The 26,898-nt window shown below is 49.4% G+C and overlaps 2 protein-coding genes across 2 annotated transcripts in view; one reads left to right on the forward strand and one right to left on the reverse strand.

Moving 5' to 3' along the window:
- Nucleotides 1-26,898, reverse strand: part of TMEM266 (transmembrane protein 266) — a 94,228-nt gene that overhangs the window by 40,435 nt on the left and 26,895 nt on the right. The gene's annotated exons all lie outside the window — the stretch shown is intronic.
- The window catches only part of NRG4 (neuregulin 4), a 163,383-nt gene that overhangs the window by 6,536 nt on the left and 129,949 nt on the right, over nt 1-26,898 (forward strand). The gene's annotated exons all lie outside the window — the stretch shown is intronic.

Genomic DNA, 26,898 nt, shown 5'->3' on the forward strand with positions numbered 1-26,898 from the left:
TGCAATGCCCAATCCAGTCCTGCTGTTACCCTACCAAGGGCCAACAAGGGGGCATCCCTCCTTGTTAGGGATTAGGGGGACAAGTGACTCCTCTGTGTGACACAGAGACGGAGAGTCAAGTTGGACTCGGGTTTCCTGATTTCTCACCCACAGAAGTCCTTTCCACCAAACCTGTATGAACCACTCCCCCTGTCCCCCACCCCCGCCTGCACCAACTCAGCATCTAAAGCATTGTGGAAAATGGCAGAAGCAGCTACGCTGGGGCAGCATTAGCCTAGAGGTTCATATGACAGTTTAGGGTATCTGTATCACCCCGCATGAGGGGGCCTGGATTCAGTTCTTGGTTCCAGCCCTGTATCCCAGCTTCCTGCTAAGGCACACCCTGGGAGGCAGCTGGTGATGGTTCAGGTACTTGGATCTCTGCCCCGTGGGGCAGACCTGGATGGAGTTGCTGATTCCAAGCGTTGGCCCCAGTCCCAGCCACTGTGGCCACCAGGCAGTGAACCGGCTGATGGCGATTCTTTCATCCACTTCTCTCTCGCTGATGTTTAAGTAATTTTCTTTAAATCCATGCATAGTTATTTCACAATATGTATTTTCCACAAACTTTTTGAAGATCTTTGTGTGCAAATGTGGATCATAAAGGAACCAACCAATGGACAATACGTGTCTGACACTAAGTGCCTGGCACACAGTAAGTGTTGAATTTTATTTTTTTGTTTTTGTCAATTTGTGTAATCTGATGAATCTGAGTGTATGCCAAAGCATTTGAATGTCACAATATATGATTTCCTTAAAAAATTTGGACTAGACAGGATACTTTCTTTTTCTATCCACCAATGCTATTGGAGTCAGAACAATCTGAAAGTTCTGGAGACAGAACTTGCCTAAAAGAACGCGGACAAAAACACGGACTTGGCTGCGGGTGAAGTGGAACAGGTGATCCGGGAGGGGCCTCCAAGGGGCGTTCCTTTGTGGAACCTGCCTTCTGCGCCGAGCGCATCTCCTGCTCGGCTCTCCTCAGCCTCTCAGCCTCCGCCACAGCGGCAGATGAACTAGTGGGAGCCTGAGAGGGCTGTGGCCTCACGGGCAAGGGAAGCTCACTCCCGGGGCGTGAGACCACCAGGCTGGTCCATCAGCCAAGGGAGAAAGCTCCTTCAACCTCTGTGTCATGAGAGAGAGAGAGAGCTCAAGGTTAAAGCTCTTGAAGAAGTCCCAGGCAAATCTGAACTCAGAATAGCTGGCAAAGAGGAGATGGAGAGCTGGGTGGGTATTGTCCTGTGGCAGGTGGAGTGCCCCAGTGCCAGCATCCCATGTGCGCGCCAGTTTAAGTCCAGGCTGCTCCACTTCCAGTGCAGCCAGCTCCTTGCTAATGGCCTGGGAAAGCAGCAGCAGATGGTCCGATGCTTGGGCTCCTGCGCCCACATGGGAGACCTGGAAGAAGCTCCTGGTTTCTGGCTGCAGCCTTGCCCAGTGCTGGCTATCATGACCATCTGGGAAGGGAGCTAGTGGATGAAAAATGTCTCTTAATTCTGAATTTCAAATAAACCTTTACAAATGCAATAAAACGAGAAGGGCCTCAAGAGGGAGTCGCCAAGCTTTTCCAGAATGGATATTTGTAGCGGGAGAAAAAGGCACGGGGCACAGGCCAGGGACAATACCACAGGGTCTCTGGGTACAAGTTTTCTCCTGTCTATCTCTTTGCCTTTTCCTGTCCATCAGATTTCCTCATGTTTTTAAAAAATATTTATTGTGAAGGCAGATTTACAGAGGGAAGGAGAGACAGAGAAAAAGATCTTCCATCCACTGGTTCACTCTCCAGCTGGCCACAACGGCCAGAGTGAGCCAATTGGAAGCCAGGAGCCAGGAGCCTCTTCTGACTCTCCCACAGGGGTGCAGGGTCCCAAGGCTTTGGGTCGTCCTCAACTGCTTTCCCAGGCCACAAGCAGGGAGCTGGATGGGAAGTGGAGCAGCTGAGATAGGCTGACAGTGGAGTTAGGGTTGAGGTTTCCCTGCTTGAAGGCCAGGGGAACACTGAAGCGGCTGGCTTCCCAATGGGACATTCTCATACTGCAGGAGGCACTGCGGTGGCAGGTGCAATGGTAAAGTCCTGACTTTCACAGACTTTCTGATCTGTCTGGGCTGGCAGGTTTACAACACAGAAAGACCAAACTTTCTGCCTATTCCTAGGAAAGGGAATAAGACTCCACACCTAGATTTATAAATAATAGACATGAACTCCTGTACTATGATGAGGGAAATTTGGGAAGTTCATGGAAAATGTGTCGTGTGAACAAACTGCATTTGGATTTCAATTTTTTTTGCACAAAAATGATTTTTTTTAAGATTTTTTTTTTAAACTTATCTGAAAGAATTCCTGAGAGGGGGCCTGGTGCGATAGCCTAGTGGTTAAAGTCCTCGCCTTGCATGTGCCGGGAACCCATATGGGCTCCGGTTCTAATCCCAATGGCCCCGCTTCCCATTCCAACTCCCTGCTTGTGGCCTGGGAAGGAGTCGAGGATGGCCCAAAACCTTGGGACCCTGCACCCGCATGGAGACCCAAAGGAGGCTCCTGGCTCCCTGCTTTGGATCAGCTCAGCTCCGGCCGTTGTGACTACTTTGGGGAGTGAATCAATGGATGGAAGATCTTCCTCTCTGTGTATACAACTTTCCAATAGAATAAATAAATCTTTAAAAAAAACCACAACAGCAAGAATTCCTGAGAGGAAGGGAGAGAGTGAGCAAGCTTCCATCCATTGGTTCACTCCCTCAATGGCTACAGCGGTCAGGGCAGAGGCAGGCGAGGTCAGGAGCTGCTTCTGGTCCCCCACAGGGATGCAGGCATCCCATGAGAGTGATGGGGGCCCAACCACTTGGACCATCTTTGCTTTCTCAGGGCAATCAGAGGGAGCTGGGTCAGAAGTGGAACAGCCGGGGTTTCTTGAACAGGAGCCCGACGAGGTCCCCGGATTTGAGGGCTGATTCCTGGGGTTCTCAGGTGATCGCTGGCTTCCTGCTGTTTTCTCCATGCAGTTCATTGGGAAAACTGGGTCATTCCCCTCAAAGTTCCTCAGGCTCTGGATCGAGGGAACTGCTTCCTGTTGGTGGCGTTGAATGTGGTCCTTCGTCCCTCATCCCTTTTGTCTCCTGCACATTCCAACTGTAGACTAAGCAGAGTTCAGTTCAAGTGATTGGTATATTGATTGACAAGATTTAGATAGGTGGTGTCCTAAGGACTGCTAGGAGATACGCAAAAGGATACATAGAAAAGTTCATAGAAGATGGGTATAACCAAAAAAAAAAAACCAGCATGGATTTCAAGTTATATTTTTGCAGTAAAACGAATTTATCTTTGCATTCCAGATTCTGCAGGCTTTTAAGAAGTTCCCTCACAATAACTGCCTATTCCCTCTGTTTAAAAAAGTATTTATTTTTATTGGAAAGGCAAGTTTATAGAGAGGGAGACGGAAAGGTCTTTTCGTCCGCTGGTTCACTCCCCAAATGGCTGCAACAGCTGGACCTGAGCCAATCCAAAGCCAGGAGCTTCTTCCGGTCTCCCACATGGGTGCAGGGTCCCAAGGCTTTGGGCCGTCCTCGACTGCTTTCCCAGGCCACAAGCAGGGAGCTGGATGGGAAGTGGAGGAGCTGGGACATGTACTGGTGTCCGTATGGGATCCTGGCACTTGCAAGGCAGAGAGTTAGCCAATCCAGCCATTGCATGGTGCCTCACCCGTTCCTTCTTTTTATAATGTGCAGAGTCCTTAGCTCTAGAGAAGCATCCATGCATTTACTTGGGTGTTGCAGAATGGTGGCATTGTAATGTTCTTGCTTCTTATTCATTAATCAGCTTCTGTGAAGACAAATGTTCCCTCCCCAATGATTTAAGTAGCCTAGGTACACCTTTATATAAGAAGGAAGTGGAAATGTTCAACTCCCCTCTTTCCTTACTCATTTTGCAATGTAATGAGGTGCTATCCTGTTATCTTCCAACGGGATGAGAAGTTTGTTGTGGTTTTAAAAGATGTACTTATTTACTTGAAAGTCAGAGATACACGCAGAGAGGGACAGATAGATCTTCCATGCATTGGGCTGCTTCCCCAGATGGCTACCATGGCCAGGGCTGGGCCAGGCCAAAGCCAGGAGCTTCATCCGGGTCTCCCACGTGTGGCAGGGGCCCAGGTTCTTGGGGCATCCTCTGCTGCTTTCCCAGGTCTATTCGTAAGGGAGCCAGATCAGAAATGGAGCAGCCTGGACTTGAACCAGCACTCACGGGATGCCAGCATCGCAGGGAGCGGCTTTTCCTGCCATGCCACATTGCTGGGCCCAGAAGTTTGTTGTTGTTTTACAAGTGTCATGGACTGGGTGCAGAGCAGACTCCCGGGAAGAAGCAGGTGTGAGTGCGGGCAGCGTGTTCAGCAGGATGTGCAAAGAGGAGATGAAATCTTATTCCGATGCGCCGTGAGCAGCTTCCGTGAGCAGCCTGAGCTGCGGGTTCTGACACGTGACAAGCCACACATTTTCAAAGGCAGACATGCCTAAAGGCGATAGAAATGCAAAGCTTGGCTGCTGTGGGGTGTGTGTGTGTGTGTGTGTGTGTGATACAATTTTATTGAAATTGATGCAAGGAAATTCATGGAGAATGTGCATTATGAAAAACTGCCAGTATTGTTAAGCTTTTGTTAAAAATCAAGCTTTTGGGGGGTTTTTCATCTAGTTAGCTTTTTTTTTGCTATTTGATTTTTGAGGATCTTTGCATACTTGATTAGGGCGCAAAGGGTTAAGAGCTTGAGGTAATGGGTAAGAACACTGTTTCCACATTCTCTTTTTTCCTTCCTTATCTGGGGGAAGGGGAGAGATAAAGACAGAAGCCACACCCAGCCTCCCAACCACCCTGGGGTCTCAATGTGGGACATGCTTCGGGGGTCCTGCTTAAGAGGTTTCAGTAGTTCAACAGTTCTGAATTACTGCCAATCTAGGCACTCCAAGCACAATGAATAAATGAGTTCTGTCCTCTGTTCTGGTACCAGGTGTCCTCTGCAGGCCTCAGTGTACTGCCATATCCTCCCTGTGTACCGGATATGCTGTCCACTGCTTCGTCTAAGCCACTGAGCAGGCCCAGCTCTGACACAAGCACTCCATGGTCAGACCATGGAACCTGCAATTTTCTTTATGGTTGGGGTTGTGAGTCCAGTGGGTCAGTTGAGAGATCCCCAAAGAAACCTTGTCTGAAGTATGACTGACAAATATAAACTGTATACTCCGGGGAATTGAGACGTGACATTCGGAGGAGGTATCCCTTGCGAAATAATCACGACAATCAAACTAGTTGATCCATAACCTCACACATCTGTTTTTCTTGGGTGGTGGTGATGGGGAATGCTAGAACCTATTCTTACATTGCAAATTTCAGTCAAACAGAATGCATTCTTAACCTCCCTTAGTCACCAGGTTGTGATGCTCTGGTACTTGTTCAGCTTTTTCTCTATTTTTTAAAAGACGGATTACTTACCTGTTTGAAAGGGCTACAGAGGGAGAGAGAAAGATATTGATCATGTGTTGGTTGGCTCAGATGGCCATAGCAGCCATAGCTAGCAGCCAGGGGCTCCATCTGGGTCTGCCACATATTGGCAAGGGTCCAATTACTTGGGCCATGCTCCGCTGCCTTTCCATACACATCAGCAGGCAGCTGGATTGGAGATGAGGCAGCTGGGGCATGGACTGGTGCCCACATGGGATCCCAGTGTCACAGGTGGCTTCATGACATGCTGTGCCATGACTCAGCCTTGTTGTCTGTCGCTGTGAGTTCAGCCGTTTCTTGGATTCCATGTGTATCATGGGATCATGTGCCTGGCTTATTTCACTTAGCACAGTATTGCCAAGGTTTATGAGTCGTGTTGCAGATGGCAGAATTTCCTTCTTTTTTACTTATTTATTTATATTGGAAAGGTAGGTTTTACAGGGAGAAAGATCTTCCATCCACCATTTAACTCCCCAGGTGGCCACAATGGCTGGAGCTGAGCCCATCCGAAGTCAGGAGCCAGGAGCTTCTTCTGGGTCTCCCACGTGGGCTGTCTTCTACTGCTTTCCCAGGCCACAAGCTGGGAGCTAGACAGGAAGTGGAGCAGCTGGGACATGAATCGGCACCCTGGCACATGCAAGGTGAGGATTTAGCCACTGAGCCATTGCACTGGGCCCAGAATTTCCTTTACCTTAAATGGGGAGTGATAAGGGTATATAGAGGCAGGAATGTCTTTTTTAAAATAAAACATGATTGGTCCTGGTGCGATAGCCTAATAGCTAAAGTCCTCATCTTCCATATACTGGGATCACATATGGGCTCTGGTTATATTCCTGGCAGCCCCACTTCCCATCCAGCTCCCTGCTTGTGGCCTGGCAAAGCAGTGGAGGACGGCCCTGCACCCGCGTGGGAGATCTGGAAGAGGCTCCTGGCTTTGGATTGGCTCACTCTGGCCGTTGTGGCCATTTGGGGAGTGAAACATCAGATGGAAGATCTTCCTCTCTGCCTCTCCTCCCCTCTGTATATCTGACTTTCCAATAAAAATCAACAAATATTTTAAAACATATTTATTTATTTATTTTTAAAGATTTATTTTATGGACCCTTGTGCCACATTTTCTTTACCCATTCTTCTGGGTAACGCTGAGTTCCTTCCATATCTTGGCTATTCTGAACAATGATGCAAGGGGGATGAGAATGTGATCATGGTTTTACTTCCTTTGGAAGTGGGATTGCTGGACAAGATGGGAGTTGAGCAGTCCGTCTATGGGCTGTGGTTCGAACGTGACTATGTATTGAAGAGTTGATCCCCAGTGCGGGTTCAGAGACGCGGAGCCGTGAAGAGGTGACGCGGGCACGAAGACAGGGTGGGTTAATAATGCACTTACTGTGGGAACGAGTTTGTTATCAAAAGCAGGTGTGGCATCTCTTGCCCTAAGTTCTTGTCCTGTCCTCCACCAGCGGATGCCACGGCACGAAGACCCTCGCCAGGTGCTGGGGCTGTGTGTCTGGACTTCTCAGCTTCTAGAACCGTGAGCCCAGTGCATGTCTGCTCGTGAGAAGTTAGGCAGTATGCGGGAGTCTATGACAGCAGCGTGAGACGGGCGGAGACAGCTTCCCAACAGGCATGCCATGTTACTGCATTTGCCTGGTGACTGACGCTGTTGGGTGCCTTTTTATACACCTGTAGGCCATTTGTATGTCTCCTGGGGGATGATGCCTGTCAAGGTTGGTGCCCAGTTTTAAATGGGCATTTTAGTTGAATGAGTTCCTGATAGGCTGCTTGGTTGCTGTGATGTGCAGAAGCTTTGGTGGAGTTTCCATGTGTGTGTGTTTGCGTTCACTTGTTTTTTTTTTTTTGTGTGTGTGTGTATCAGAGTGTCACTGTCAAGATTGCAGTTAAGGAGCTTTTATGTTGGGTTTTCTTCTAGCAGTTTTTACGTTCAATCCCTTTCAAATAGATTCTTATGTATGGCCTAAGATATGGGTTCAGTTCTCCTGAGGTCATTCATTGAAGCACATCCTTTTGTCTGTGGATTCCTGACACGTCTGTCAAAGATTAGTTGACCCCAGAAGCATGGGTTTATTTTTGGCCTCACTGTTCTGTTCTGGTGTCCAAGAGTCTATTCTTGTGACAGTACCATACTGTTCTGATCACAGTAACACTATAATATGGTCTGAAGTCAGGAAAAAAGATGCCTCCAGCTTTGTTTTCTTGCTGTAGCTATTTGGGGGTCAATTATGGCTCTATATGAACTTTAGGATTCTTTTTGCTATCTATTTATGTGCAAAATATCACTGGAATTCAGACAGAAATTACATTGACTCTGTTGATTGCTGTGGGTAGTGTGGGTATTTTAACTGCTGATCACTTGAGTCCATGAACATGGGATTTCTCCTACATTTTTTTTCTTTTAAAGATTTATTTTAATTTTATTTTTTTTTATTGCAAAGTCAGATATACAGAGAGGAGGAGAGACAGAGAGGAAGATCTTCTGTCCAATGATTCAATGGCCAAAGCTGATGAACCTAACCAAAGCCAGGAGCCAGGAGCTTCTTCTGGGTCTCTCACGTGGGGGCAGGGTCCCAAGGCTTTGGACTGTCCTTGACTGCTTTCCCAGGCCACAAGTAGGGAGCTGGATGGGAAGTGGAACAGCTGGGACATGAACTGGTGCCCAAGTGGGGGACCCTGGCGGTTGCAAGGCGAGGACTTAGTCACTAGGCTATTGCACTGGGCCCTTGGTGTCTACTTCTTAGCTGTGAGTCTACTAAATGAGCGAACCCACAAGGCCTCCCTTTCTGGGTGCACCTGGCCTCCCGTGGGCCCCCTCTAATTTCCTGCCACCCGCTCTCCTTCACTTACATATGCTTGGTCTGTCCATGGCTACCATTCACACGAAGCACAGGAAATACCAAGTACCCACACCTCAGTCAGCGATCTGAAAAGCGATCGGGGGCCCATTCTCCCTAGTTTTTCTCTCTCTTTTTTTTTTTCCTGGTTTTGAGCTTCCCCATGTTCCCCCAACCAACACCTGCTAAGTTGACACACCTTGTGACCCTGCTGGGACTCTCTGGCTCCTTGCCTGACATAGGCAGCAAGATGGCAACCCCAATCCCATGATAACATCACTTCCCTTCCAGAATTCCACAGAACTTCTGGGGAACTCTAACAGCTATGATTCTGGGGGGGGGGGGGTATCACCACCACCAATGAACTTGGGCCTGCGGCGGCTGTTCCACCTCCTCTTGCTAACTCAGTACCCTCGGTCAAGCAAATCTTAAGTGAGATTACACTTTTCAAAGCCTGCAGATCTCTAGAGCAACCTTGCCATGAATTCTTACTTATTTACTTGAGAAGCATAGTGAAAGAGAGAGTGAGAAATCGCCTATCTGCTGGTTCATTCCCCAAGTGGTTGCAACTGCTAAAGGAGGGCCAAGAATTCCACCCAGGTCTCCTGCATGGGGACTCAAGGCCCTGGACCATCTCTGGCTGCCTCCCAGGTGCATCAGCAGGGAGCTGGATCAGAGAGGAGGGGCTGGGACTCCAGCTGGGACCCTCCGAGGTAGGATTGCTGGTTTCTCCAGCAGCAGTTTAATCTTTTCTGCCATAACATCCAGTCCCAGGATAATCTTTTGTATTATGTGATGTCAATGAAGGTATGAGGAGAGTTCATGGAATTGGAATTAAAAGATACGGTCATTATGGTGTAAGAAAAATTGGAAATCCATGCACTTGAGTTCGCAGGAGTCATCTATGTGTATTACGAGCAAGCTATGCATGGATTTCATTTTTTTTACAGCAAAGTAAGCTTCTCTTTTGCTCCATTTTCGTGAACTTTCTGAAGTACCCCTGTAGGTGAGGAGGCTATGGGTATGGTCAACTCTGTCGGGGGGTGCTGCATGGCATCAAACGGACATTCTGTGGCAAAAGGAGGAAGAACTCCCCCTTCGTTGAATTCTACACTGTCCATACGATACATGGGGTGGATGGAGAAATGACCCTATTTCTTACCAATATTGCATCAACACTCCTTTTTTCCTGGAACTTTTTTTAAGGTTTATTTTTTTATTGGAAAGGCAGAGAGAAGGAGAGACGAAGCAACATCTTTGTCCGCTGCTTCACTCCTCAAATGGCTTGTAACGTTAGGAGCCAGGAGCTTCTTCCAGGTCCCCCAAGTGGGTTCAGGGTCCCAAGCACTCAAACCATCCTCAGCTGCTTTCCCAGGCACATTAGCAGGGAGCTGGATAGGAAGTGGAGTGGCTGGGATACGAATTGGCACCTGTATGGGATGCTGGCACTGCAGGCAGAGGCTTAGTGTAATATGCCATGGTGCTGGCCCCTGTCATTAAGCCAGGCGCTGGCTTCCTGACTGGCCTTGTCTGAACAGACTGTTGACTGGGTCAGTCTGAAGCCAGCAGCTAGAAGTCAATCCCAGCCTCTGATGTGCGTTGCAGGGAAGCAAGGGTGCAGCTGGGACTCCAGGCTGGCAGGTCCTCCAGTGTGGGATTGTCAGTATCTTAACCAGCATCTTAACCTGCTGGACCAAATGCTACAGAGGTTGTTTGTTTTAAAATGATTTCTTCAGTCATTTCTTGATGTCATGAACTACACTCAACATCAGGGCTGTGGGGATAAAGGAGAGAGGGTCGCAGCCCTCAGAGGTCATGGGCACAGATAGAAGTGCCAGGAAAGGTTTGCTTTTTAAAATCCCACCAAGATTTTTTGGGGGATGGGGTAGTCTGTTACGTAATATTATTTCTGGACTCTTGTTAAGCATCTACTGCAAGCCCAGAAATAATACAAGAGGTATGCATGTGTTTTTAAAAAAGCAAACTCCCTCTCCACCTTCCGTTTGTTTGTTCCTCTTTCTCTGGGGGTCCCCGTGTGAACATCAGGTATGGGAATCCTAAGCCACCAGCGGGGATGCCCACATCTCGTAGCTTGAACCTAGGTGCACTGCTGTTGGGAGGCGGCAGGTGAGGGCTCGAGAGGGACCCAGATTGAGTCCTAGCTCCTGGACACCTGAGCAGTGGACAGGCAGGAGGCTTCTCCATCTCTCAGTTAAGTTACAAAAAAATTGAAAAAGAAATCCTTGCTTCGAATGATGCAAACCTGTACTCTAAGAGTTTTGTTTTTTTTAAAAAAGATTGATTTAACTTTTATTGGAAATGCAGTTACAGAGAGGAGAGACGCATAGAGCGATCTTCCATCTGCTGGTTCACTCCCCAGAGGGCCACAGCAGTCAGAGCTGAGCGCGATCTGAAGCCAGAGCTCCTTTGTGGTTTCCCATGTAGGTGGAGGGACCTAAGGACTTGATCCATCCTCTGCTCGTTTCCCAGGACACAAGCAGAGAGCTGGATCGGAAGTGGAGCAGCTGGGACACAAACAGCCACTTATATGAGATGCTGGCTCTACAGCTGGAGGCTTAGCGTGCTACGCCACAGCACTGGTCCTAAGCCTAGACTCTTAGAAACAGGCTAGTCGTTGTGGGGTTGTGTTTCACAAAATCCAATTAGCCCTGCACATTGTTTTCATCACTTGTACATATATAATGGACATTCTTTCTGACCAACAGATATTTCTGCTTTCCAGTTTTATAATTCATACATGCACATACATATATAAGTTTATGTAAATCAGCTATCATAAAATCCACACCTTGGATGGCATTAGTGTTTCTTCCCTTAGGCTTGTTTTCCTGGGTCCTGCCTCACTGTAGTGCGCTCTCAAAATAGCATCAGAAGATAAGTTCATTTTGGTATAAAACTTTTATATAGTCCATGCGTGGGTGAAGTAAGTTTTCAGAAAGTTCATGGAAAAAGCATATTATGAAAACAATTGCACCAATTTCCAAATGTTTTTGCCCCCAAAGTAAACCTTGAATTCCACGAACTCCTAAAGACTTATTTATTTGGAAGGCAGAGTGAGAGAGAGAGATCTTCCACCCACTGGTTCACTCCCCAAATGGCCACAACAGCCAGGGCTGGGTCAGGTCAAAGCCAGGAGCCAGGGGACTCCACCTGGGTCTTACACATGGGTTTCAAGGACCCAAAGACTTGGGTTGCCTCTGCTGTTTTCCCAGGCATATGAGGAAGGGACTGGAATGAAGAGAAGCAGCTGGGATTTGAACCAGCACTCTGAAAGGGGTTCCTTTCATTGCAAGCTGTGGTTTAACCCACTGCACAACACCTGCCCCTCCATCAGCTTTGCAGAGCACCCTTGTAAACACATGAGCTCTCACGTACCACACAACTTAGGGCTATCTTTTTCCCCCCCCGTGCTTGTAAAATTATATACAAACATAGTTTCATTAGTTGTTTATTAAAGATATGTATTATTCATACATATCTGAGTTTTGTTTTTCTCATTAACATCTTGCAGAAATCCCCTTTCCCCAAGCCAAGTTCACCCAGCCATTATTGACGGTGCAGTATTCCTTGGTGTGCATTTGCATTTCATGCATAATTCCTCTGTCGATACGGAGTTTATTTTTAGACTTTTTTTTTTGAATGGGAAAGCCACTGTGAGAAATGCTGTGTTCCACATCCTTTTATACAATCATTATGTCCTTTGATTTATATTTGTTTGGAACAGATTCCCAGTGATGGGGTTACTGGACTCCAGGGCACTGCTTTTACATTTTCATGCTTTAACATTTTTTTTCCCAAAAAGTTTGTAAAAAAAGAAAGTGCATGACACCACAGTGAAAGATCCAAGTTCTGTTTTAAGGGAGAATCTTAATTAATCGCAAGCTGTTCTGGGTGGCTGTGAACCAAACAAGTCCAAACACTGGCTTAATTATGCCTTCTTCCCCATGGAGCCCTGAAGGGGGGAAAAATCAGAAAAACCAGAGGGAGAAAGTAAAAGCAAAAAATCGTCAAGTCTCCCTCCCCCAGAACAAAGCCATCACCTGAGCGGGCGCCCCCCATACAGCATTTCGACGAATGGTCTATGCGCTCCCCTGCTTGGCTTCCTTGGGCCATAAGTCTTCACCACACAGACTAAACCTGGGACTTCCAGGTTGGCAAAGACCACGTGGGCCACCAGCCTCTGAACCCCAGGGGCCAATGGTGCCCACCTGTGGTGTCATTTGCAGGGAGCCTGAGAACCACCTAATGAGCTAGCTGGAGACTGGGTCATCCCAGAGTGTGCCCAGGGAGACACATGGAACAGCCTGGGTGACTGGGGGGGGGGAGGTCACCTTTCCTAACAAGCCCTTCCCTGAAGAACCACATTCCAGTTTTGTTTCGTTTCAAACTCCTCAAGACCCTGTGCCTTCTTGCCACCATTTGGGATGTGTTGCAGCCAGCAGTTTAACCCACTGTGCCACAAGGCCGGCCCTTCGCAGGATTGCTCTTGGTGCTGGCATGTGACACAGTAATAGAGCACATAGGCATTTTTACATGAGCACCACGTCCGCTCGTCTCTGAGAAGCCACCGATATAAGGTGTACTGTCAACAGTGGTGTGGTAACAGAATATACGTACTGTCAGGTTAGTGCACAGGGGTGGGCATGTAGCTTCGCAGTTCAGATGCTCATGTCCCACGTTAGAGGACCTGGGTTCGATTCCTGGTTCAGGCTCCTGACTCCAGCATTCTTACTAATGCAGACCTTGGGAGGGCAGCAGTGAGGATTGGAGGAATTGGCTCCCTGCCTCCCACGTGGGGGATCTGGATTGAGTCCCTGGCTCCTGACGTCAGCCCCGGCTAAGCCCCAGCCATTGTGGGCATTTGGGAAATGAGCTAGTGGATGGGAACATTCTCTTTCCCCTTTTCCCTCCTCCAGTCTTTAGAGAGAGAGAGAGATTGATTGATGTATCAAGTGAAAAGGAGCTCAGGAAAACTGAGATAAAAGGTACGTTTATTTTGATGCAAGTTTTTTTTTTATACCTGTGCATAGCTTTTTAGAAATGCATTTCCCATGGACTTGTTGAGGACTCCCTTTGGGTAAGACTCTGTTTATTTCAATAGTGAAAAAAAAAGGGTTTTAGCCCTGACCATTTAACATGCAAATATACAACCCAGATGTCAGGACATGAAGGGGTCTAGGAGCACTGAGACCACTCCTGCCCCCACCCCCAGTACTAACTGGTGACCTGGCCAAGAGGAAGCCACAGAATGGGGGAGAGAGATCACCTATGCCAGTGGACGGCTGGCAAGGAACACAGTGTCCCTCAAGACAGAACCACCTGAGGAACCACAGAGAGCTCTCCTATGGGGATCCGTGGTGTGATGGGGGAGAGCAGTGTCCCCAAGAAGGAGGGAAGGGAGATGGAGGCTGTCACACCCTGCCACAGCAGCAGCCTCCAGCTGCCTGTGCATCTTTGCTCTGACCCAGGGTCTACATGGTGTAGACCTGCTCAGGTGGGCCGGGGAGGCAGGTCTGTTCCCAGGAGAGTCGGGCAGCACCAACCCTGAATGCCTTCTCCAGGGTGGCCCTGCAGGTGGGAGGAGAAACACCCCAGGACAGGGCTTCATCACCTCCCGAGCTGCGGGGTGGGATGGGAGGTTGGCCACGAAGGAGGCTGCTCCTGGAGAAGTGGCTTTCAGAAACCAAACCAAAGCCACAGGCACTAAGATGGCCCTCCTCACCAGGAAGCTTAGGCATGTGAGTGCAAACCAGCTTTCTGTGAAAAGACTGGGAGAGACTGACATCATAATACCTGGGTGAGAAAGTGGCCGTTACACACACCTGCTGATGCGAACATCCGTGGTCGCTAACTGGGCCAAAGCCAATCTGAGAACTTTTGTCATTGTTTTTAACAAGTCATCCAGTCATTCCACTTTTGGGAGCCAGTCATATTTTAAGAAATTGAAAAAAGACACGCACACTTATACACATTAGGGGTATTATAAAACAACGATGCATGATTTCAAAGTTATTTGCACCAAGATAAACATCTTATAAACATTTGCTTGAGAGGCAAAGACAGAGAATCGCAGAGTCACCAGGTTCTTCTCCTAGACACTTGCAGTGACATAGGCTGGGCAGGAGCCAGAGAGCTAGGTGGCAGGGAACAATCACTCAAGCCATTGCCACTGCCTCCCACGGGTCTGGTCAGCAGGAGGCTAGACATGGAGCGGAGCCAGGAGTGAACCAGGCTCTCGATACAGAACCAGGCACTAAAATGTCCCTCATAGGAAATGGGGTAAGTCAGTCAAGGAACTTCTTTTTATGGAATTAAGATACAGCGATTGGGAAGGATGACACAGAGCTGGGGGTTGGGTGGGATTGGCTGCCAAGGGACATGAAGGAACTTTCTGGAATAATGGAAACATTCTCTAAGGTAGTGTGTAGTGATGGATTCTGGCGCACATTTTAAATGGAGGCATCGTGATGTTTGTCAACCATACTTCAAAATCATGTAGCTGATTGAGAAAAAGGGGGGTGGCAATTTAAGTGTCCTCACTAACATGCAAAATTGTCTGTGATATAACATTCAGTATTTGAAAAAAAAAGCAGATTTGCAGGGTGCAGGCACTGCGGTTGTAGCAGGTTAAGCTTCCATTCATAATGCCTGCCTTTCATGCTACAGATCATTAGGTTGGGGGTTCTGATCCAGCTTCCTGCATACGGGAGGCAAGTGATGATGGCTCAAGGGCTTGGGACCCTTGTGGAGTTCCAGGCTCCTGGCTGTGTCCTGGCTTAGCCCTGGCTTTTATGAGTTATCACCCGAACCTGTCTCTCTCCCTGCCCGCATTGCTTCACTTTCTAAGTAAATGAAAAGAATGCAAGATAAAAGAGCAGGTTACCTGCTGTCCTAGACTTCCGTAGCTGTCTTACGACTAAAGGGGAAGCATACACACATCTTAGAGAGGGAGGCTAGACCGTCTCTTTGGAATGTAGAGGTTGCTTGGAGAGCAGGGAGAGCAGGGAGGGGTTCAGGGACAGGGACAGCGCCAGCATCTCCTGTTTCTAAGGATGGCTGAGTAGTGTTTGCCTTGCCCTTAAGCCAGGTGAGGAAACCCTGAGAGAAGCCCTGGGAGCTTGGGCGGGGCGGGGGGATACTGTGTGAACAGAGAAAGCCACACCAGACTCCCAGGTGGGCTGGTGGGCGGTGGACCTGGCAGGGCGAGGAGACGGGGCACCAGCGAGAGCCATGGCTATAAGCCCTGAGATTCAGCTCGAAGGAGACACCAGCCACGGTTCTGAGGCCAGCGAAGTTTGTTGGGTGAAGCAGAGTTTGGATTCTTTTTAAAGTTGTTTGTTAGAGAGAGATCTTCCATCCCCAGTGCCTCTAATAGCCAAGGTCTAGGCTAAAGTAGATCCAGGAGCCAAGAGCGCCAGCCCAGGTATTTGACCCATCACTCGTTGCCTCCCACAGTGTGCTTTACTAGGACGCAGGATCAAAAGCAGAGGTGGGTCACAACTGCAGGGCCCTGGATAATGCTTTGTATTTATTTATGTAGATTTGTTGGTCTCCTGGAAAGGTGGAGTTACAGAGTGAGAAGGAGACAGGGAAATCTTCGTCTGCTAGTTTACTTTCCAAATATATGGAGCTAGGCTAGGCCAGGATGAGGCTAGGTCTCCCACGTGGGTGGTAGGAACCCAAGGACTTGGACCATCTTTGCCTGCCTTCCCAAGCCCATTAGTAGGAAATCGGATCAGAAGTGGAGTAGCTGGAACCTGAACTGCTACTCCTATGGGATGCTGGCACTGCAGGTGGCAGCCTAACTTGGTATGCCACAATGCTGGCTTCCCTGAAATGGATTCCTAATGGGCACTGAGTCCCAGGTAGGCCAGAAAGCCAGGCATGGATGCTGTATGGTCAGGTACACCAGCCGAACAACAGCATGGATGCTGTATGCACACCAGCCATCTCCTAGCATGGACGCTGTATGGTCAGGCACGCCAGCCATCCTCCAGCATGTATGTTCAGGCATGCCGGCTGTCCCCTGGCACTGCTCCTGTAGATGCATGCTTGCAGCCACTGGTTTGCACAGGCTGCATCTCCCTTCTTGGCCTGGAGGCAGAGCCGTCTCCAGAGGGGAGCACCCCTGGATACAGAAAGACCATTCAAAGGTTACAGGATGGTCAAGTATCAAAAGTGCCCTGTGTAGGTACAGATGGGCATCCTGACAGTGCTGCCCTGCCCCACCTCCTCCAAGGCCAAGGGGTTCCCAGGGGCAGAGTGGCTGGTAGGATGCTGGGGGTAGGTTTCCAAGGAGCCAACAGAAGCTCCTGGCAGGAATCAGAAGGAGCAGAAGGGTGGCCTGGGTCATGTGAGCAATCTATAGGGAAGACGGCAGTGCCTGAGTGTGACTGAGAAAGGGAAACCATCTTCCCATGTGCACGTCAGGTGCCAGCAAGGGAGAGGTTGCTGGGGTCCGTGCAGTAGGTGTGGATGACACGAAGGTGTGAAGAGAACAGCTCTCCTGTTCGGCAGGGCCCGGGGGAGCTTCCAGCTGTTTGGCAGGACCCGGAGGATTTCTCTCTGACCACTTTGACATGGTCTCACCCCCTTTTTGCATAGACACTCAAGTACCCCACTAAGAATTCTGTTATCTATTGAGGCATTGTTATTTGCCCCTGTGAGATGTAACTGATGTGAACTTGGGAGTTAATGTTATTAATATTCTGGTGAGTGGGCCTTTAACTGTGCACAGGAGTACAATTAAGCCCATGCCGTTTCTGGACACCTTATTGTGTGCCTGCCTATTGCCCCGGAATCTGGCCCAGACATGTAGCATGGCTTCTGGGAAATGGCTTGATAAGAATCTCACAAACTAATGGAAGTGATGGGAGTATGTCTGAAACTTCTATGGCAAAAAATATAGTTACTGTGACCCTAAGGGTTAGCCTGTCCTTGCAACTCTTTAGAGCATAGAAAATGTAGCTGTTTTAGCCGTTTTTATAATTTTTTAACTAGAGGAAATATAGGGCAATTTTATTAGCATCATAGAGATTATCATTATTTGATTGTTTGATTGTTTATGAGGTTGTAGAGCCTGCAGTTGTAGGGGGATTTAATGTTTGAAACTTTTTGTCCTAGATCATTATGTTTTTTTCTCTTTTGATGTATTTTTCCCATTAAGTGATAGATAAGTTGTGAAAATAAAATGTAGTCGGAATGTTTTACTGATTAGTAGGCAAGCATTTGTGCTTTGGCCTTGGAGTTCTGGCTGTCACCTAATGGCTACTTCTGAAGAATGAATATCGCTTGCTTGTAAAACACTGATTATAGATAACTTACAGAATTATCTTTAAGAGCACCTGGTTGATCATGAAGTAAAAATTAACTGAACATCTGTGCATACTGGTTTAGTTCTGAACTTAAAGATAGTAAAATCAAATGTGCAGAGGCTTGTGAGGTGTCTAAGTAAATAAAAAGGACAGCTTCTTGAGCTGTAGCAAGAGTTTCTGTGTCTTTTCTTATCGCCGACTCCATGCACACTTCTCGAGCTCCGAACTCAGCTGGAGCTGGCCTCCAGCAAGAGGTGATGGCACGTGCTGGAAGGAAGTAGTAACTTGGTGGCTCTCTGTCAGTCTTCACTTACCTCAAAGGTCTGGACAGCTGAAATTACAAAGATTAATGGCACTTCCAGGCAGGCAAGCAGCCTTTGTGATTGGCTTATGTATATTCATTCATATATATATATATATATATATATATATATATATATATATATATACATATATTTACATACATATAAAGACAAGAGATGTGTCCATTAAAAAATTGTAGTTATGGGGGCTGGTATTGTGGTGTAGTGCGAAGTTGCCACCTGCAACCCCAGCATCTCACATGGATGGCAGTTCAATGGGTGTTCCACTTATGATCCAACTTCCTGCTGATGTGCCTGGGAAAGCCACAGAAGATGGCCCCAAGCACCATGCATCCATGGGGGAGACCCAGATGGAGTTTGTCATTCCTGGCTTCAGGCTGGCTCAGCTTCAGGTGTTGCTGTGGGCCTCTGGGAACACGCACATGCTTCTTTCTCTCATTTTAAAGAACTACAGACAAGGCAGAATTTTTTGGGTGCACGAGAGGGGTCCAGATACAGGGCAGTAGAGGCATAGAAGCCTCCCACTGCCTGTTTTTGCTGCCTCCTGGGTTTCCCGCCAGCATCCTGAACTTGTGACAGGCCCCTGCTGCCTGCAGCCATCTGACCAATGTCCCAAAGGACTCCTGCAATCTGCTTCTTGCCCGATCTGGACGTCCAGGGGTCCTCACTGCCTCCCGCACGTGCACAGTCGCAGTGCCTTGCCCAGGGATGCAGCAGCGCCTTCTGCCACCGGGCCTCTCCCATCTTCTTCAAGTTCAGCACTCCATCTACCTTCCGGTCATCTCTGCGTGCAAGAGCACACGGGTGTGTACTTGCTTGCACACGCACACATCCAGGGATTCTCTCTGCCTGTATTCCAGACCTTAACCTTAATTCTAACAGGTGCACAGTATTGGCTCCCGGTTGACTGAAGTTGCATTTCCCCCATAACGCAGGCTGAATTCCCCTTTCCCACATACCTGGCTGTCCCGATGGTGGGGAGGAGCCTTCGTTCTCCTCTCTCCTCGGCCCATCATCTGTGTTTCTTGCAGGAGATCAAACCCTCCACTGCCTCCTGCTCGCTCTGCTCTCAACTGTATGCTTCTTAACACCTAGCCAACGGAGAAAGCAAATCTTTCGAGGGGGGGGGCACATTTCTGTCCATTCCCCAGCGAGACACTGAACTTGAAGGACACTCTTACACCACTCACTGGAAAGGCCTTCAAAGGCAAATGTGTGAGGTCATCTTTGTGCTTATGGAGAAAACAGCTAAGCAATTGTCCATACACTTCAACAGAATAGTAGACTCCATTTGTAAAATAGATGCTTCAGGTTTACAGAAGAACTGAGCAGGGACTACAGAGTATTTCCGCAGATCCCTGCCCCTGCCCCTACAGTTTTCCATTGTGGCTAATGTCGTATGAGCATGCGGTACACCTGTCAGTACTGATGAGCCACAGATGCCCATGGTTTATATGAGGGTTCCCTCTTTCTATAGAACACAGGCCCGTGGGTTTTGATAATCCATAATGTCACCTGTGCCCCTCACAGTGCCACACAGAACAGTGAACCTGTTGGCCCTAAAAAATTCTTGTGCCCCCATCTGTTCATCCCTCCCTTCTGTCCCCTCACCATGCCAAATGCCTGGGAAGCACAGATGTTTCTTTCCCACCTCTGCAACTCTGCAGAGCGTCACGTAGTTGGAATCGCACACTAGCTTCTTTGGCTTATTAATGTACATTTCCGATTCCTCCATGTTTCCTCCTCGTGGCGTGGCACCCTATGTCTTTTCATCATTGACCAGTGTCGTGTGATTGGAAGGACGTTCTGGTGACTTCCAACTTTCGGCAATTATGAATCGAGCTGCTGTCAACATTCATGTGGCAGATCTGTGTGTAGGACACAGCCTTCAGCTCCTCTGGGTGAATTACCAAGGACTGTTGTTGCTAGATTGCCTGGTGAGACTACGTTTAGCTTTGTTAGAACCTGCCAAACTGTCTTCCAAAGGTACGTACCACCCTGCCTTGCCGCCAGCATCAAAATGAAAAGTTGCCGCAGCACCCACAGCCTCAGCAGCCGCTGTGCGGAGCTTCAGACTGCCACCGTCCTACTAGGTACGCAGTGCTTCTTCCCGGCTGGGTTTGCATTTCCCGGATGACCTGGCATGCTGAGTCCCTTTCATGCGCTTATTTTATACCGATTTGTTGCCTTTGAGGAAACGTGTGATCATATCTTTTTTTTTTTAAAGATTTATTTATTTTATTACAGCCAGATATATACAGAGGAGGAGAGACAGAGAGGAAGATCTTCTGTCCGATGATTCACTCCCCAAGTGAGCCGCAATGGGCCGGTGCGCGCCGATCTGAAGCCGGGAACCTGGAACCTCCTCCGGGTCTCCCACGCGGGTGCAGGGTCCCAATGCATTGGGCCGTCCTCAACTGCTTTCCCAGGCCACAAGCAGGGAGCTGGATGGGAAGTGGAGCTGCCGGGATTAGAACCGGCGCCCATATGGGATCCCGGGGCATTCAAGACGAGGACTCTAGCTGCTAGGCCACGCCGCCGGGCCCGTGTGATCATATCTTTTGTCTACTTTTTAACTTAGGTTGTTTCTTATTTTTGAGTTTTCAGAGGGTTCTTTGTATGTTTTGGATAGAAGCCCTCTATCAGATTTGTGTTCTGCAAATACCTTCTCCTCAGTTGGGCTCTCTGTTTTCATCAGATGTGTGTGTTTTTAAATGTCTATTGTTTTCATCTACTTAAATGTCAGGAGAGACAGAGGGAGGGAAAGAGAGAAAGATCTTCTATCTGCTGGTTCACTTCCCAAATGTCTGCTATGGCCAAAGCTGTGCCAGGCCAAAGTCAGGTAGAGGAACTCCCTCCTGGTGTTCCACACAGGCAGCAGGTACCCCAAAACTCATTGCCTCCCAGGCCGCATCAGCAGGAAGCCGGGTGAAACGGAGAGGAGCCAGAATCCAAACCAGCCCTTGGACGTGGGACATGGGTACTCTGAGCGGGGGCTGAACTCTCTGTCCCAGAGGGCCCGTCCCACGTGTGGCTTTTTGTCTTTAACCTTTGGCAAAGTGCCATTACAGACAGGCCTGGGCGTCCTCAGCCCTAGGGCTTGTTAGGAAGCTCTGGTCAGCCGGTTGTCACATGGAGTGTGGTTGCCACAGCTCCTGTGGCATCAGAGGTGAAACCAAAGGGAGACACATGGGAGAATGAGAGACACGCTTGCTTCTGGCAGTCTGGTTGGAAGCAGCAGTAGCTTGTGATGAATGCCAAAGAATTCTGCAGATGGGCATCAGAGTTAGTGCCATAGTTGCTACCGAGCAGACCTGGATTGTGATTGAATTTGATCATTTTTCTCTCACACACACACAAACACCCACATGTCTCATCTGGTAGGGCAGGCTTAGAGTCTTTTTATCTAAGTGTGACCCTTGACCTGGCAGTAGCACTGGCATCTCTGGGGGACTTGTGACACACATAAACACTCAAGACCCCATCCCAGCACCTGGCATGGGAAAGCCCTGCTTGGTGATACCCGGGCCATGCAGCGGGCATCGCATGTTCACAGAGCACTCAAGTATAGCATCTTTGGATTCCCTTCCAGGTCTAGGCTTTGGCCAGGTCAGGAAGGAAGCTGCTGGAAGTTCCCTGGCATGAGGCTGACCAGCTGAATTCTGAGCAAGCCCAAGAGGTACTCAGGCATGAGGCCACAGTGCCAGGTGCCCAGCATGGCAGGAAGCCATGGCTGGGGTCAGCATGACCTGACTGGAGATTGATGCTGCCCTCCTGCCAAGGACACAGCTTGCACTGTCTTGGCAGTGCCTGGTTCTAAGACCATGGCTGCGGAGTGGTACCCAGGGCAGGCTTCACTAGGAGACCTGGGCTCTGTGGCTGTCTCACCCTTAGGGTATTAGAGAGGGAAGGTATCAACCAGCAGGATTTCTGGCAACTTCTGGAGCTGTGACCACAGGGAGAGGGTACCTCCTTGAATCTGTTTCTCAATAGAAAAGCTAGATTCAGATGTTGAACTCTGCTATGGCTCCTTAGGGTCAGTAGGGTGTCTTACTGACAGACCATGGACTAAGCACAGTACTGGGGTGGAGGCTGGGGGTGGGGGGAGGCCAATGATACGGTGTGAATCAGACTTCCTTCATTGGAGCCATAGGGACAAGTCTCTGTCCCTCTGGGGAGCTTGGTTTCCACATCGGTAAAGAGAGGCCAGAATTGTTCACTCAAATAGTTGAGCCCCTCTTCTGACATGCCTGACCTGTGCCCAAGTGCTGGGAACTCAGGGCTGAAGGTCTGGGTCATGCTGTAAGCTCAAGAGTCTGCTCAAGGACAGATTTGGATCCAGTCTTGGGTTCACATCTGGACTTTGTAATGTAGTGATAGAATATTAGTGACCCCCCAAATCCTCATTTTCTCCTCTAGAAAATGAGGGTCAAGTTCCTTTTTCATAAGGGAGCTAGGAGGCCTGGGCATGTAGCACAATGGGTAAGCCACCTCTTGGGATGCCCACATCCCATATGGAGCTGCTGGGTACGATCCCTGGCTCCACTCCCAATTCTAGCTTCCTGCTGATACACACCCTGGGAGGCAGCAGGTGAGGCTCAAGAGGCCATCTGTGCTCTGTGAGTTCACACACAGCCACCATAAGGGCAAGACTGGGAAGTAGGAGACAAAAACACAATGCTCATGGTAACGTCACAGAATGGACCTGGCACTTGCCAGTTAGAGACAGTAGATTTTAGGCGTTCTTGCCACATGACGGTGAGTAGATGAAGTAATGCATGTTCATTACCCTCATCTATTAATTTCTTTTTTTTTTAGAGTTATTTATTTTTATTGGGAAAGTCAGATATACAGAGAGGAAGAGAGACAGAGATAAATCTCTTCCATCCGATGAGTCACTCCCCAAGCAGCCGCAACAGCCAGAGTGGAGCCAATCTGGAGCCAGGAACCTCTTCCAGGTCTCCCACGTGGGTGCAGGGTCCCAAAGTTTTGGGCCATCCTCGACTGCTTTCCCAGGCCACAAGCAGGGAGCTGGATGGGAAGCAGGTTGGCCGGGATTAGAACCGGCAACCATAAGGGATCCCGGGTGCGTTCAAGGCGAGGACTTTAACAGCTACGCTATTGTGCCAGGCCCATCTACTAATTTCATATGGATATATGTTTCAAAATGTCATCTTGTATGGCATAAATAGAACTTTGTCAGTTTAAAAAAATAGAAAAGGGGAAGGAAGGTGGACTTGGGGTAGTAGAAAGCGTTAAGGAGAGGATCATGGGTAGGCAAAGGATGTTCCCCATGGGAACAACCAGACTGTGAGATCCTTGGCTGATTCTCCCATCATGCCTTGCAAATAGCAAGCACTGATGACTTCTCATTCTTTGCAGGTGCTGGGTAGTGGGGGGGGGGGGGCATGAGGAAGAGAGGACCCAGAGAGCTGGATGGTCTGACTGAGCTCAGGGGAGGGGGAGGGATGGGGCTGGTGGTGATGATGGTGGGGTGTGTGTGTGTGTCAGGGGAGGCTTGTGGACCCGCCAGATACCCAACTGCTCACCCCTCAGCAACCTAAACACTCACTCCAGCCCATCCATTCAGCTCTCACCCGATTCTATGTTTGCTGAGCCCTTATCTGGTACTCGCATCCCATCCCACGGATGTGGGCTACAGAGATCACTGAGATGCCAACCTCGCCATCCCTTTAAGCAGCGTAGGCAAACTGTGGCGCACAGGGCCAACTCAGCCCTCCCCGTTTTTGTAAACAGCCTCTTACTGAAACAGGGCCATGCCCAATCTGGACAGATTGTCTGCCTGCACTTGTCCCACAGTAGCAGGTGGAACAGAGTGACAGTGACCATATGGTCCACGAGACCAAAAATATTCACGATTTGGCCATTTACAGAAGATGCTTGTTGACCCTTGCCTTAGAGTGACAGACACAGAAGCAGATAATGAGAATGGGGCATGATGAGGGACCCACTTCAAGGAGCAGGAAGGGAGGCAGGTGCCGGGGCGGCCTCAGAGGGAGTGACCCTAAGTTGGGCCTTGCCTGGGCTGACAAAGGGGTGGTGAAGTGGGAAAGACGGTGTGTGCTGGCAGTCGGCTCTGGCACATGGCCACACACCAGCCTTCAGGAGGGCCTGGCAGGCTCAGACATTCACGTCCCCTCATCCTCAACCTCTCCTCTCACCTCACACCTCTGTTCTGATCGCTGCTGATGAACGCCTTCAGATTGCCCTGGGGAAACTGAGGCATTCACAAGCAAATTGCCACCTGCCTTCCACGATCATGGTCTCTCTCTTTAATATTAGTTGATTTGAAGGCACAGAGAGTGAGAGAGAGAGAGAGAGAGAGAGAGAGAGAGAGAGAGAGATCGCATTCGCTGGTTCCCTCTTTGTTCACAACAGCCAGGGCTAAAGCCTGAGGCTGGGAACTCCACTGAGGTCTCCATGCGAGTGGCAGGAATCCCATTACTTGAGCCCATTACTGTGATTTCCTCTCAGAGTCTGCAGTGACAGGAACCTAGAACCAGGAGCTGGCATCAGGAATGACCTCTGGGGACTCTGATGGGGGGGCAGGTGTCCCACTCCTACTCCCAGGCTGAAAGCACCTCCTTACCCCCAGGGGTTCCCCCTGGCATTCCCTGCGATCTCTCACTCTCCACCTCCTCAAAAGTGATCCCAGCCAGTGACCTGCAGGTCAAGCCTCCATCCACAATCTCCTTGGCCTCCGAGCAGCAGCTGACCTGACAACTCCCTCTTGCGCTTTAAGATGCTGTCTTTTTTTTTTTTTTTTAAGATTTATTTTATTTTCATTACAAAGTCAGATATACTGAGAGGAGGAGAGATAGAGAGGAAGTGGAGCTCAGGAGGGAGTCTGTTGTCTCCACTTCTCTGCAGCTCCCCAACAGCCTCATGCCCACTCTCTCTCACCCGCCCAGCCCTGTGCAGTGGAACAACCAAGAATGAAGGAATAGGAGCTGGGATTACGCTGGCCAGTGGAGTGGCCCCTGGCCACAGCTGGCTTCTGAGTGCTTCGGGTGTGGGTTGCTGTGAATACAGAACTGCAACTTAAATTCACTGAATCTATCCTGTGTTTCTATGATCTTTTAAAAGATTTCTTTGTTTTTAGTTGAAAGGCAGAGATATAGAGAAAGACAGAGAGGTATTCCATCCGTTGATTCATGCCCCAAATGGCCCCAGTGACTGGGGCTGGTGCAGATCCAAAGCTGAGAGCCAGGAGTTTCTTCTGGGTCTCCCATGTGGGTGCAGGAGCCCAAGGACTAGGCCCCTGCTTTCACAGACCATAAACTAGGCTCTGCTGCTTTCACAGACCATAAACAGGGAGTTGGATTGGAAGTAGAGCACCCGAGACTCGAACTGGCACTCATATGGCATGCTGGTATCACAGCTGGAGGCTTAACATACTATGCTCTTAACTCCAGACTCAGGTATCAGCTGCCTCTGCTTAGATGCCTGGTCTGCCACTCTGTCTTTTCCTATCTTAGGACATGCCAACTCCATCCTTTCTGTGGTTCCGTCCTTAACTCCTCCCCTCTGTGCCCCACCTTAAGCCTGTCAGCAGCACTGTGGTGCGGCGAGATAAGTTGCACTCCATATTGGAACACTAGTTTGAGTCCTGGCTGGCTGCTCCACTTCTGATCCAGCTCCCTGCCGATGAGCCGGGGAAAAGTAGTGGAGGATGACCCAAGTGCTTGGGTCCCTGCCACCCATGAAGATACCCATTGGAGTTCCTGGCTCCTGGGTTTTGGCCTGACCCAGCCCTGGCTCTTGTGGCCATCTGGGGAGTGAATTATTGTGCATGGAAGATTTCACTGTTCTTTTGTCACTACTGCCTTTCAAGTAAAACAAATCTTAAAACACACATGAAACTTTTCGCCATCTCTCTCACCCTGGCTCAAGCTCCCTCAGGACTACAGACTCCTAACCTTTCTTCTTTCCTTACCTCCTCCTCCTGCTCTCCACACAGCGGAAGTCACTGCTCTGCCGTCTTCTGCCCTCGCTCCTCCCCTCCCACCTCCAGCTCCCTCCCCTGCCCCTGGACTTTCCCCTCCCGCCACACTGACTCTGATCTTTAAAATAAGTGGGAACACTCACTGAAAACCACACTCCTGTCTCCATTTTGCATCTCTGCTATCGCCAGCCACTTTGTCCCTCTTGATCCCGTCTCACCACCTGCCCAACACACATGACCACAAGCTTTCCCTGAGTGTCTGCCCCTTCCAGGAGGCTACTCCATGAGAGCTCTTGTTTGTCACCAAGTCCTTAGAACCCACCACAATAGGAACTCAAGAACTGCTGGTTGAATGAATGAGGTAGGCAGAAGAGAAATGTGCCTGGCCCAAGAAGGGATTCAGGACATAGACATGGGCTTGGCTGGGGAGGGGGCGGTTCGCCAGTCCCGGGAGGCACCTAATGCAGTGGGAGGCAGGCACCCCGCCCCCTGCTCCAGCCTGGGGAACCTACTGTTTCCCATGCAGGTGGCTGGGTGTTTCCTAGCGCCCTCTCCTGTGCAAGGCAGTCCCTACAGCACAAGACTCAGCTCTGAATGCCCGCTTCTTCCAGCCCCACAGGGTGGGAGGACTGGTTAGCAGGGCCCAGGGTGCCCCCCTCATCTGCTCAGGCTCTGTGCCGGAGGGGCATGGAGGCACTCCCACTTGATATGAGTGTGAGATGAGCAGAAACTGGGTCGCTGTCCTTTGCTAGCTACCCAGGGGATGTTGTCCAGCTGCGCAGCTGGGGAGTTCATAGATGGGAAGAGCTGTCCCCTAGTGACTGATCCACACACCTCACTTCAGAGGAAAGGAAATCACACAACCAGAGAGGGGAGGGGGAGGGCCCCAGGTCACTCAGGTCATCCG

Source organism: Ochotona princeps, chromosome 6 (assembly GCF_030435755.1).
Source record: "Ochotona princeps isolate mOchPri1 chromosome 6, mOchPri1.hap1, whole genome shotgun sequence".
Lineage (NCBI taxonomy): Eukaryota > Metazoa > Chordata > Mammalia > Lagomorpha > Ochotonidae > Ochotona > Ochotona princeps.